Source organism: Callithrix jacchus, chromosome 5 (assembly GCF_049354715.1).
Source record: "Callithrix jacchus isolate 240 chromosome 5, calJac240_pri, whole genome shotgun sequence".
Lineage (NCBI taxonomy): Eukaryota > Metazoa > Chordata > Mammalia > Primates > Cebidae > Callithrix > Callithrix jacchus.
The window spans coordinates 134600341-134613844 of NC_133506.1; the positions used below are offsets into that span (position 1 = coordinate 134600341).

At 51.3% G+C, this 13504-nt stretch overlaps 1 protein-coding gene across 8 annotated transcripts in view; it reads right to left on the reverse strand.

Annotated features, from left to right (window-relative positions):
• Nucleotides 1-1034, reverse strand: part of USP36 (ubiquitin specific peptidase 36) — a 45929-nt gene extending 44895 nt beyond the window's left edge. For 3 of the 8 annotated variants that reach the window (XM_035301957.3, XM_035301953.3, XM_078374793.1), the window contains exon 1: nucleotides 898-1034. The gene's annotated coding sequence lies outside the window, so the exon portion shown is untranslated. Of the gene's footprint in view, nucleotides 1-543; nucleotides 762-881 lie in introns of those variants that run through there. The other 5 variants (XM_003733067.6, XM_035301952.3, XM_054257118.2 and 2 more) reach the window with 2 other exon arrangements.
• Nucleotides 1035-13504: the final 12470 nt, after the last annotated feature.

Sequence of the window (13504 nt, forward strand, 5' to 3'; positions counted from 1 at the left end):
ATGCTCCCTCTGGTCCAGGCACAGCACAGGCCTCATCCACATATCCACCTGAGCGAACCCTAGTCGGCACAATTTAAGCTAACTCCCTCTCCCTCCTCCTTCTAAAGTCACTTTTCCAGGATGAACTGCAATGGAGGCTCGCAGGGTCAAAACCACGTGCTGAGGGGAGGAGCCCACGGAAACAGAGCCTTCTCCAGCGCTGCGCTCCAGGGACCTCCCCCGCGACTCCACAGCGCCTGTCCCGGGGCCCGGCCGCGGAAACAGCGACCTGAGCGCCTCTCCCCGAGCCTGGCTCCATGGCGAGCGTTACGTAAATCAGGGCGCGGGGAGTCTCCCCTCTAGTGGATCTGGGTTTAGCATCGGCCACTGCAGCCCCAGGCCCAGGACGCCCACGCCACCCGCCAGGAACAGCGGCGTCGGAACCGCACCCCACCCCAAGCTCCGCGGCCTTCTCCACAGCCACGAGAAAGGCGCCCGCCCCGGGAGCGCGCCAGCCCCGCTGGGCTCTGCGGCCGCACGGGACGCCCTGGCCCTGATTCCGACCTCAGCCTCTCCGGAGTCGGCCTGGATCCGGCGGAGAACGCGGGCACCTGCGGCCCCCATCGCCGGGCCAGGGCACCGCGGAGAGCGGCGAGGACAGCCCGGCCCCGGATCCTCCTTGGGGAGACCCCGAGCTCGGAGCGGGAGGCGTATCCCGGGCCCTCTTCGGGGACGGCCAGTGCCCTGCGCGGACGCGCGCCCACGTCCTCCCCGAGCGCCCCGGCTGCGCCCCGCCGGCCCTTCCCATGCCCCAGGCCATCGCGGAAGCCACCTGCCCCGCCTCGTCCCCCGGCCTGCGCGCCGCCCGGACCCGACCCCAGCCCACTCCGGCTTCAGCCTACCCCGGTCTCTCCTCACCGCGCACCACAAACCCGCACAGCCCTGGCGTCTCCTCCGGCCCGGGGCCCTGCACGCGCATCATCCGGGCCTCCGACGCCTCACACACGTGTCACGGCGACGCTTAAAGGCGCCACACCCGGCGGACGCGCTGCGACAACACGAAAGGGTCGGGAGGCTTTAAGAGGCAGGGCTAGTCGGCTCACTCCCTGTCCCCGCCCGCCGCCGCCTCCGTGACGCTTACGTCACCTCCCCATCACGGGACTCCGCCAGCCACGTGATGACGCAAGTGCGCAAAGCCAAAAGCGCTCACGCCTCCTGTGCCGCGTACTGGTGACGTCTCCGTAGCGCGCTTGTGGCGCCGCTACTTCCGGGTCGGCGAAGCGCACCTGGAGCTGTTATGGACACGCCAGATGTGATGGTGGCGCGTGAGGCGCCCCAGAACTGGGGCTCCGGAGGCTCTGTCCGTCCCCGCAGCAGCTCCCCTGCCCAGTCTCCCGGGCGGGGAGAAGGCTGGGCTTCCACTTGCCGCTTGGCCGTCCCGTGGCTGCGGAGAAACGGACGCGTGGGCGCTGGGCCTTAATCTCCGGGGCTCTGAGGCCATCCCTCAGGCCCACACGGGGAGCACCTGCAGTTTGGGGAGGGTGGGATCTGGGGCTGCCGAGGAAATGGTTCTTTGAGTTGTAGGGACACGAGAGTGTTGGATTTGATCTTTTTAGGCCCAGATGATGCGCGTGCGGGGCCGCGGGCCGGAGGATTGCCGGAGCTGCTCAATCCCTAGCTGCACCCACTCCCTCCGAAAGCTTTGTCCTCTGACAGCTATGCGAAGGTTTTAGCTGAGTATTTGTGAGCACTATTGCTTTTGCGGTATTTTTAAAAATCCTTTTGACCCGAGGCAACTTCGCTGGTTTCCTCTCCATTCCCCTGGAAGGGTGGAGAGAGTGTTGGTTCCTGCCCTGACCTTAGAAACTCAGAAAAGCACTGGATGAGCATAAACTATCCAAAAGGCAGAACTTTGCACACACAGTCGTGTCTTTTTCAACATTAAGTAGGAATGATGAATAGAGTGAGGTCATAAATAAACAACCCAAAGTGAATCTCCATCCCCTCCCCATGGATCCTAAAGCAGGGACTGGAGACGGGAAGAGACTAGATAAAACAAAATTCACCTTGTATTTATTACTTGGTTGCTGGTGTTTTTTGAGAAAAGCAAACAAGAAGAAAACCATCTTGGTCTAATAGAGAATGCCCTATCTGTAAGAATCCTTGGGCTGGGCGTGGTGGCTCATGCCTGTAATCCCAGCACTGTGGGAGGCCGAGGCGGGCGGATCATCTGTGCCCTAATCAGCCAGTTGCATTGGATACTTCTTTTAATTTTTCCAGGCCTCAATTTCCTCATCTGGGGGAAAAAGGACGATCTGTAGCACCTCTTTAATCCTTCCAGTAACAAAACCGATAATACTTGCTACGATTGCTGAGCTCATATGAAGTGCCAGATAGTAAGCTGTTCCCTTTACCAACATGACTTAATTCTTATAGCAACCCCACGAATAGATGTTGTTCCCATTCTACGGCTGAGAAAACTGTGCACGTTCCAGCATGCAAGTAGTAAAATAAGGCTTTGAACCCCACACCTTTCAGGCTGTAAGTTCACATCTTGAAACTCAGAGATAACCCCACAATTCTTTTTTATTTATTTATTTAGAGACAGGGTCTCACTGTTACCCAGGCTGAAGTGCAGTGGCACAGTCATAGCTCACTGCAGTCACAACTTCCTGGGTTCAAAGAATCCTCCCACCTCAGCCTACTGAGTAGCTGGGACTAAGGGCACCCACCACTACATTGACTAAATTTTTTTTTTTTTTTTTTTTTGTAGAGGCACGGTCTCACTATGTTGCCCAGGCTCCCAAATTTTTTTTTTTTTTTTTTTTTAATGGAGTCCTACTCTGTCACTCAGACTGAAATTCAGTGGTGTGATCTTGGCTCACAGTAACCTCCGCCTCCTGGGTTCAAGCAATTCTCCTGCCTCAGCCTCTCGAGTAGCTGGGATTACAGGCATCCACTACCATGCCCAGATAATTTTTTTGTATTTTTAGTAGAGATGGAGTTTCACCATGTTGGCCAGCCTGGTCTTCAACTCCCCACCTCAGGTGATCTGCCTGCCTCAGCCTCCCAAAGTGCTGGGATTACAGGCATGAGCCACTGTGCCAAGCCCACGATTCTTGAGATACGATGAAGGAGACCGGGCGCAGTGGCTCACGCTTGTAATTCCCAGCACTTTGGGAGGCCAAGGCAGGTGGATTGCCTAAGCTCATAAGTTCGAAACCAGTCTGGTCAATACAGTGAAATCCCAGCTTAAAGAAAAAAAAAGGGCAATTAACATCTTCCCTACAACATGCATGATAAAATTAAAAAAAAAAAAAAGGTGTGATGAAGGAACTGCTGGAAAGCCCACATAGTATGAGAAGGTGCCTGAGACCTGGAGGCTAGAAGGAGACTGGCCCCCACCCTCTCATTTTACTCCACTCTAATTCTCTCCCAGAAGGCTTCAGAGGAGATCGTCCTCACAATATGTTCACAAGGGCCCACGTAAAAGCTTTTCCTGAGCTGTTCAACCTCACAGGCCACCAGAGAAATGCAAATTAAAACCACAATAAGGTGTATTTCACACTTGCTAAAATAGTTAGAAAGACTAAATGATGGACAGATGAGGGCAACTAGAGCTCTCAAACAGCTGCTGGGAGTATAACATGACTCAACCATTTGGAAAATAGTTCAATTTTTTTTTTTTTACATTTAAGAAAAAACAGGCCAGGTGTGCTGGCTCACGCCTATAATCCCAGCACTTTGGGAGGCCGAGGCAGGCAGATCACCTGAGGTCAGGGACTCGAGACCAGCCTGACCAACATGGAGAAACCCTGTCTCTACTAAATATACAAAAAATTAGCCAGGTGTGGTGGCGGGCGCATGTAGTTCCAGCTATTCCAGAGGCTAAGGCAGGGGAATCACTTGAACCTGGGAGGCAGAGGTTGTGGTTAGCTGAGATCACATCATCACACTCCAGCCTGGACAACAAGAGGGAAGCTCCATCTCAAAAAACACAAACAGGCCAGGCATACTGGCTCATGCCCATAATCCCAGCACTTTTTCAATTTTATTTTATTTATTTATTTATTTTTAAAGATGGGGTTTCACCATGATGGCCAGGCTGGTCTTGAACTCCTGACCTCAGGTGATCCACCCACCTTGGCCTCCCAAAGTGCTAGGAATACAGACGTGAGCCACCGCGCCCAGTCCTAATCCCAGCACTTTGTGAGACCAAGGCAGGAGGATCGCTTGCGCTCAGGAGCTGGAGACCAGCCTGGGCAACACAGTAATACTCCATCTTCATAAAAAATTACTAATATTTATGGAGTGGTCGTGCATGGCTTTAGTCCCAGCTAGTCAGGAGGCTGAGATGGGAGGATCACTTGAGCCTGGAAAGTCGAGGCTGCGGTGAGCCATGACTGTATCACTGCTTTCCTGCCTGGATGAAAGAAAGAGACCTTGTTTCAAAAAAACCAAAACGAGCCAAAACCATGCTTTTACTACCCTATGAACACATTCATTGCTAGAACTACTGTCACTACCACCTGAAGGCTGGTCAACCTGAGTCTGCATATGCAGGCCTTCCTTTCCCACTCCCATCTTCGGAATCAGGGGTCCAAGTAACTGACCTCTGTAACCGCAATAACTGCGGAACAACTCCCCTGCTGAACAGACATCCCACAAGCATCTCAGACTTCCTGTGTTCAGAAATGGACACATCTTCACCCACCCCAGGGCAGCTTCCCCTCTTGCTGTCACCCACTTGGGCTGATATGTGGGCACCCAGACTAAATCCTCCCCCTTTCCAGCTGACTTCTGTGTCCCAGAAAGGCTGACTCCAGCCTGCTCCATTTCCCAGGTTCCCTTAGGAACTGGTTTCCTGTGGGGAGGCCACTTGGGGCACTAACAAGGCTGATGGGTAGATGGGCTGAGAAGCTGGGTCTTCCTTGTCCTCCCTCTTTGCTTCGAAATTTCTGACAGTGGCCCCTGTTCCATTCAAGGAGACCCACCTGTGGTTCCAGCCTCCTGTGTGTCACCACCCTGGGCTCTTGTCATGCAGGCTCCATCCGCTGTCTCTCGACTCTGGAGATGCTAACAGCTTCCTGTGGCTGGGCTGGGCTAACACAGTGTCCTAGGTGACCTCTCGGGGAGTTTCTTCCATCAGGATGTAATCAGTCCCTGCATTAATTCCCTCTGTGTTAAAGGCTATGCACAGAGTGGTTTTGGTGTGCCTGGCTAAACTGCAGCTGACACAGACAGTAACTCCCACGCACCTGCCTGCCAGCATCCTGGGGTCCTCGGTCTCCCTCCCTCCATGTCAGTTATCAACAAATTTGGCTCATTTTACCTCTCAGATATTTCTCCACTTATCCAGTGAACCAAGTAAACCCTCTCACCATCTTTGCCAACATTATCGGCATAGCTGTATATATTGCTCAAACTGCCAAGAAGAATACTTTACTTTACTGAAACAAAATCTTGCTGTTACTCAGGCTGGAGTGGAGTGGCATGATATCGGCTCACTGCAAACTCCGTCTCCTGGGTTCAGGTGATTCTCCTGCCTCAACCTTTTGAGTAGCTGGGATTACAGGCGCACACCACCATGCCCGGCTAAGTTTTGTATTTTTAGTAGAGCTGTGATTTCGCCATGTGGACCAGGCTGGTCTCAAACTCCTAACCTCAGGTGATCTACCCAGCTCGGCCTCCCAAAGGGCTGGGATTACAGGCATGAGCCACCACACGGCTGAGAATAGTATATATATATGTGTGTATATATATATACGTATATATATTTTTCTTCTTGAGATGGAGTTTTGCTCTCGTTACCCAGGCTGGAGTGCAATGGCGCGATCTCGGCTCAGCGCAACCTCCGCCTCCTGGGTTCAGGCAATTCTCCTGCCTCAGCCTCCCAAGTAGCTGGGACTACAGGTGCGCGCCACCATGCCCAGCTAATTTTTTGTATTTTTAGTAGAGACGGGGTTTCACCTTGTTGACCAGGATGGTCTCAATCTCTTGACCTCGTGATCCACCCGCCTCGGCCTCCCAAAGTGCTGGGATTATAGGTGTGAGCCACCGCACCCGACCAAGAATAATATATTTTAAAGTAGCCTCAAATTCATTGTTTGCCTCATTGATACCCTCTCTGGCTCCTGATGCTGATGAGGAAAGCCAAGCTCCCTAGTGCTGCCTCTAATGGTCCCTGGGGCTTGGCCATGCCTGTCTAATTTGCCTCATTCCCAGCCACTCCCAGTTCTGGATCCTTCAGCAGAGCCAAATCCAAATTTCCCCCGTCCTCCCACTCCCACCCCAGTCAGGCTATCTCTGCTGCAAGTTCAAACTGGTTTTTGGCCTAGAATTTCCTTTCCCACTTGCCCCTCAACCCTCAGCTCAAGCACCACCTCCCTCAAGAAAGTCTTCCTGGATTCACCCCATCTCTGCCATTAGGTCAGAATGTTCTGTGGACACCTCCCTGACTCAGGAGCCAGGACCGTGTCTCATTCATCCGTGTGTCCCTGTGGGCTCACTCTGTCTGGCACATGGTGGACTCACTGTGGACAAATGTTTATGAAAGAACCACATGGAAAATGAAATGCTTGAGACAACTGAATGACCTCTAAATCCTTAAAGCGAAAACCAGAGAAACATTAAATATGAAAGAATAAAATATTCTGTTATATAAAGCTGTAACCAAAACGAGTCCCATTGGAACTTATCTCAAGAAAAGAAAAGGGTGCATTAATAGAATAGTTATATTGTTACCCAAAAATTACCTGGTCGCTCCCTGCCTGGGAGGTTGAGGTAAGAAGGACTTAGCTCCTCTCCTGGTTTCACAGCCTGCCGATGGCTGAAGATTTGGGCTAATTTCTGGAGAGACATACGTTACGTTGCGTTTCTTTTCTTTCTTTTATTGAGACTGAGTCACTTGGTTGTGCAGGCTGGTGCAGTGACTCGATCTCGGTTCACTGAAACCTCTGCCATTTGGGTTCAAGCAATTCTCTTGCCTCAGCCTCCCAAGTAGCTCAGCTTACAGGTGTCAATTATCAACAAATTTGGCTCATTTTTGTAAGCTTGCTAATTTTTGTATTTTTAGTAGAGGCAGGGTTTCACCATGTTAGCCAGGCTGGTCTCAAATTCCTGACCTCAAGTGATCTGCCCTCCTCGGCCACCCAAAGTGCTGGGATTACAGATATGAGCCACTGAAATCAGCCCCATGTTGCATTTCTAATTGCAAATTAATAATACCCCTTCTGACTTTTTTTTTTTTTTTTTTTTGAGACAGAGTGTCACTCTCGTTACCCAGGCTGGAGTGCAATGGCGCGATCTCGGCTCACCGCAACCTCCGCTTCCTGGGTTCAAGTAATTCTCCTGCCTCAGCCTCCTGAGTAGCTGGGATTACAGGCACACGCCACCGTGCCTAGCTAATTTTTTGTATTTTTAGTAGAGACAGGGTTTCATCATGTTGACCAGGATGGTCTCGATCTCTTGACCTCGTGATCCACCCGCCTCGGCCTCCCAAAGTGCTGGGATTACAGGCGTGAGCCACCGTGCCTGGCCCTCCTCTTCTGACTTCTATAGTAGTTTAGCTGATGTGAGTTTGGGTTCCCACGAGCTGCTCTTATGAGGCTTCCACAACCCTGACAATTTCCATTTTCTGAAGAAAGCAATGGGTCAGTGAGCCTGGGGGTGGTGGGCATGGGGCGGTGGGCATGGGGCAGTGGGCATGGGGCTGGTTGTGAGGCCCCTGCACAGATGTCACTGTTGTATCTGAGCAAGTCAAGGAATGCTCCACACTCTGAGATTGAATTATGGTCCTTTATTATGCCAGCGACCGAGAGGTGGCTAACACCCAAAATTCTCTCAGCCCCTAAGAAAAAGGTGGTCTTTTATACCCAGTTATAAAAGGGAGGGGGAACTTAGCTGAAGCCAATCTTTCACAAAAGCGGAGTAAGCAAAAAGTTAAAAGATAAACTGGTACATGAGAAATAAAACAGTGCCAGGTGCCAGGGGTGAAGCTGTCGTGAAAGACGTACAACTGATAGATAACAGGCTCTGGGCGCTCACTGCACCTGCATTCCCAGGCTCTGCTGGTAGCACTTAACTCAGCCTCTTATCAACAAATGCCTTCCTGGGTGCCCAGTGTCAGCCTGCCCCAGCTACATACTACAGTTACACACTTAATGGTGGGAAAATAACTAAAATGAAGTAGCTCAGATGGAGTCTGTCCGGCTCAAGAAGCTGACATAAAGCCTGAACAGCTTTTAGTCTGAGAGAGTTCGTTTTAGCTGGCAGAAAGCAGGTTATCACATCAACACCACACCAGCTGAAGTATTTCTTTTGTGGGGGGTGGGGCGGGAGAACACCTACAAAGCCCAGTCCTTTCTAAGAAAAGCTGAAAAACTCTGTTGACATTCACACATGCATTCATTCAAGAGGTGTTCAAGGTGTGCCCTTATGTGCTCTCGGTGCTAGAATCCCAGAGGGTCCAAGAGCTCGTCACCCACAGCCCAGACACGCACATGCATGCTTTGGGTGTGGTGGACAACTGCAGGCCCCTTTGGGTCTGTAGGGGTGGGCATACTGCCGCTGAATTGCATGCAGTAGCAGCATTCCTGCCTCGCCTGGCAGGTGAGTGCAATGACGGACTTGCTCTTCCACCTTCGGGGTTGCATTTCACGGGTGCTGAGTCTCTGGGGTATCCAGGCCATTTCAAGTGAGGATTTTCAGCCTAGATCCCCCTCCTGCTGTAGTGGCACCCTGCACGTCAGTCAGGTGACTTGCTGGACTCACAGGCTATTGATTTCTGGACCGATAGAGCCTCTGTCACCCGCCTCTGACGCAAACCCTTTTCTCAGGTGTCTATGCTGTCCACGGAGACTGGGTTCCCAGGTTTGGGAGGGATGCCGCCTTCCTTAGGAAGAAGGGCGACAAATGCTGTCCTTGCCATTGCTGCAGATAGGGCAGGGCTCCCAGGAAATATGTCATTAGCATCGCCCCAGAAGGTGCACAGCACAGGCAGCTGCCAGGCACAGGCGCTTGGGGAATACGGAAACCATGACGCCAGGTCACCTGTCGATACTCAAAGGAAGTGGCTCTTTTGGCTGCTTGCCACCATTCTTACCATGCTTCCATTTTGTTTCTAGTCTCAGAGGGAGGGGAGAAAGTCATCCTTCCTAAATGGTGTTGACCTTCAGGCATCTGACTGTGCCAGGAAAACAGCTGTGCAAGGCCACAGCCCTGGTGCAGGCAGCTGGTGGCCAGGAGCTGGGACCACAGAGGGCGCTAGCAAGAGCAGCGGCTGCTCTGAGACGCTTTGGGACAAGTCAGGATACATATTTTGTAGTTTTTTCTCTTTCTTTTTTCTTTGGACTCTCGCTCTGTCGCCCAGGTTGGAGTGCAGTGGTGCAATCTTGGCCCCATGCAACCTCCACCTCCCAGGTTCAAGCAATTCTTGTGCCTCAGACTCCCAAGTAGCTGGAAGTACAGGTGCGCACCACCATGCCCAGCTAATTTTTGTATTTTTAGTAGAGATGGGGTTTCACCATGTTTGAGCTCAAGCTCCTGGCCCCAGGTGATCCACCCACCTCAGCCTCCCCAAGTGCTGGGATTCCAGTCATGAGCCGCATGCTCGGCCTTTTCTCTTGTTTTATTTCGGTAATCTCTATTAGTTGAATACCTCTCCCCCATCGTTGGTTGGAATTCCCAACCTCAATCATTTTGGGGGCTCTCTGCCTCCTTTGAATAGGACAGATCTCCAGGGGCTCATGCCCGTAATCCCAGCACCTTGGGAGGCCAAGACGGGCAGATCATGAGGTCAGGAGATGGAGACCATCCTGGTTAATACAGTGAAACCCCGTCTCTACTAAAAATACAAAAAATTAGCCAGGCATGGTGGCGCATGCCTGTAGTCCCAGCTACTCGGGAGGCTGAGGCAGGAAAATCACCTGAAACCGGGAGGTGGAGGTTGCAGTGAGCCAAGATTGTGCCACTGCACTTCAGCCTGGGCAACAAGAGTGAAATGCTACCTCAAAAAAAAAAAAAAAAAAAAAAAAAAAAAAAGGAAGGGAGGGAGGGAAAGGAGGGGAGGGAAGGGAACGGAAAGGAATCGGAGGGAAGGGAAGGGAGAAAAGAAAGGGAAAGAAAAGAAAAGAGCCCCTCCAGGCAGCTGGCTGTTGGGAAGGGAAGGGAAAGAGCCCCTCCAGGTAGCCAGCTGTTTGGGGAGGTACGCCCTGGTCTTCAGGCTGTGGATCCCCTGCATCAATCCCCTGGTACTGCTCTCTAGAAGGGGCACCTCAGCCAGATGTGCCCTAGGCTGGCAGAGGTCCTTTCCCTGAATGCATCTGGGCAGAATGCCCTCAGTAAGTTTGGCCCCAGGGATTTCCCCCAAAACACACACACACACACACACATTCTTACATCCTCACACACACACACTTTGAAAACCCACAGACTCTCATGCTCACACTCGCTAGCCCTTCGCCTTGCTCTGTCACCCTCCTCCAAGTCCTGGCCCCACACAGCCTCCTGCAGTCCCCGCCCCTGTGGTGCCAGCCGTCTCTGGGCGCCAGCCATCTCCCCCAAATTTTCACCTCTTTGAGCTCCTTCCTGCCCAGAGGGACCCGAAGGGCCCCAGCCCCTGGCTCCTGGGGTAGAAGCTCCAGGCCTCTGCCACATGGAGCCCTCACTGTTCTGGGCTGGCACCCCTTCCTGTCGCCCTGTGGCACCAAACAAATTGATTTGTCCAACAGATATTTCTCCTTTTGTGTTCCACATGCTGGTGAATGAAACAACCCTGGACTCTTTCCACAAAGGACTTAAGAACATGCAGGTCATGAAGGAGTGAACATATTTGCATCATTATTATTACCAGTGGTCAGGCCAGGAGCAGGATGAGGGCACCAGGCTGGCCTCAGCTACGCCCATTCATTTTTCTTTCACAGGATAAGCAAGACTGAGAGGAAACCATGGTGTCCGGTTGTGTCCCTAACAATGTCATTACCCCATATGTGGATCTACAAACTGATTTTTTCTTCCCTTGTTTACACGGAGTCTCACTCTGTTGCCCAGGATGGAGCACAGTGACACAATCTCGGCTCATGGCAACCTCCACCTCCTGGGTTTAAGCCATGCTGCTGCTTCAGCCTTCCAAGTAGCTGGGATAACAGGTGCCCACCACCACGCCTGGCTTAGTTGTTTTTTTTTTTTTGAGATGGAGTGGTGGAGAGATCTCGGCTCACTGTAACAAACATCCACCTCCCAGGTTCAAGTGATTCTCCTGCCTCAGCCTCCCAAGTAGCTGGGACTTCAGGCATATGCCACCACGCCTGGCTAATTTTTGTATTTTTAGTAGAGATGGGGTTTCACCACGCTGGCCAGGTTGGTCTCAAACTCCTGATCTCGTGATCCACCTGCCTTGGCCTTCCAAAGTGCTGGGATTACAAATGTGAGCCACTACGCCCAGCCTACAAACTGATTTTAAATCATTTGCAAAGATCAGCAAAACATGGATAATTGTTGAAAACAGATCATAGACACACAGAGTTGGTTATATCATTCTCTGCATTTTTGTGTATGTTTTAAAATTTCCATGACGAATTTAAGTTTGACCTAAATACATAAATAAATGGACAGGGTAGCAATCAGCTGGCGTGCTGCTTACTAAAACTCCACATGTGGGCTGCAAACGCCAAGCAAGCTCATTTGTATGAAATGGAAAGTTTTATTATAGTATACCACTCGACCGTTTTCCCTACATATTTGGACATATAAAAGAAACAATCCAGGTATTTCTGCAGTAGATGATATTAAGGGGATTTTTTTTTTCTTTTTTTTTTTTGAGATGGAGTTTCGCTCTTTTTACCCAGGCTGGAGTGCAATGGCGCGATCTCAGCTCATCGCAACCTCCACCTCCTGGGTTCAGGCAATTCTCCTGCCTCAGCCTCCTGAGTAGCTGGGATTACAGGCACGGGCCACCATGCCCAGCTAATTTTTTGTATTTCACCATGTTGACCAGGTGGTCAACCCCGTTTCACGTTGACCAGGATGGTCTCGATCTCTTGACCTCGTGATCCACCCGCCTCGGCCTCCCAAAGTGCTTGGATTACCAGCTTGAGCCACCACGCCCAGCAAGGGGATGGAATTTAACGTGACATTGGGGCAAGCTTCCTGCTTGTGGCTTCAGATGTCTTCAAGTGTGTTCTTGCTTTTTAGACAACAGCTGCACGCAGTAGGAAACGGATTCTTCTGGCTGACCCCGGAATAACAAATTCTGCATCACAAACTGTACACATGGGTTGGGGGTGGGCAACCGTTCAAATATGCCATTAAAGAATGTCCATATGGCGAAGCATTATAAGACTTTTGATGGAAGTTTGAATTATCATGGGACCTTTCTCAGCACGAGATAGGGTGGGACAGGGAGAAACAACGTGTAGAATAGGAGACTGGGGAGGTCAGGCATGGTGGCTCACGCTTGTAAACTCAGCACTTTGGGAGGCCGACATAGGAGGATCACTTGAGGCCAGGAGTTTGAGACCAGCCTGGCCAACATGGTGAAACCCCGTCTCTACTAAAAATAGAAGAATTTGCCCGGCATGGTGGTGCACACCTATAATCTCAGCTACTCTCAAGGTAGAGGTTGCATTGAGCCAAGATCATGCTGATGCACTCCAGCCTGGGCAATGGAGTGAGACTCTGTCTCAAAAAAGGAAAGAAGAAAGGGAGAGGGAGGCAGGGAGGGAGGGAGGAAAGAAGGGGGAGGGATGAAGGGGGAGGGAGGAGGGAGGAGGGAGGGAGGAGGGAGGAGGGAGGGAGGAGGGAGGGATGGAGGGGAGGAGGGAGGAAGGGGGAGGAAGGAGAAAGGAATGGAGGGGAGGTGGGAGGGAGAAAGGAGGGAGGGAGAAAGGAAGGGCTTCAAACTCAATGTTCAAATTGACCTTGGAGGAAAAGCAATAGTTATTTAAAAGGAGAGAGACAGACACCTAGAAGTCAGATCAACCGACTGCAATGGATGGGTCTTATCTGGGTCCTCATTCAAATCCATAAACCACACAAAAGCATCTATGAGACAGTCAGAGCTGTAAGACCACTGACTGGATGTTAGATGACATGGTGAATTCTAAGTACGCTTTTAAGGTATGATAAAGCTATTTTGGATTTTTTTTTTTTTTTTTTTTTTAAAGACAGGATCTCACTCTGTCATCCAGGTTGGAGTGCAGTGGCGCAATCTCAGCTCACTGCAACCTCTACCTCCTGGGCTCAAGTGATCCTCCCACCTCAGCCTTCTGAGCAGCTGGGACTACAGGCTTGCACCACCACGCCCACCTCATCTTTGTATTTTTTGTAGAAATGGGGTTCCTCCATGTTGTCCAGGCTGGTCCTGAATTCCTGGGTTCAAGCAATCTGCCCACCTTGGCATCCTAAAGTGCTGGGACTACAGGTGTGAACAACCATGCCCGGCCTGGAAAAAGGTTTTAACTTATTTTTTAACCATATGTGTACTGGAACATTTATAAATGAGATTATTTGATGCCTGGGATTTTTT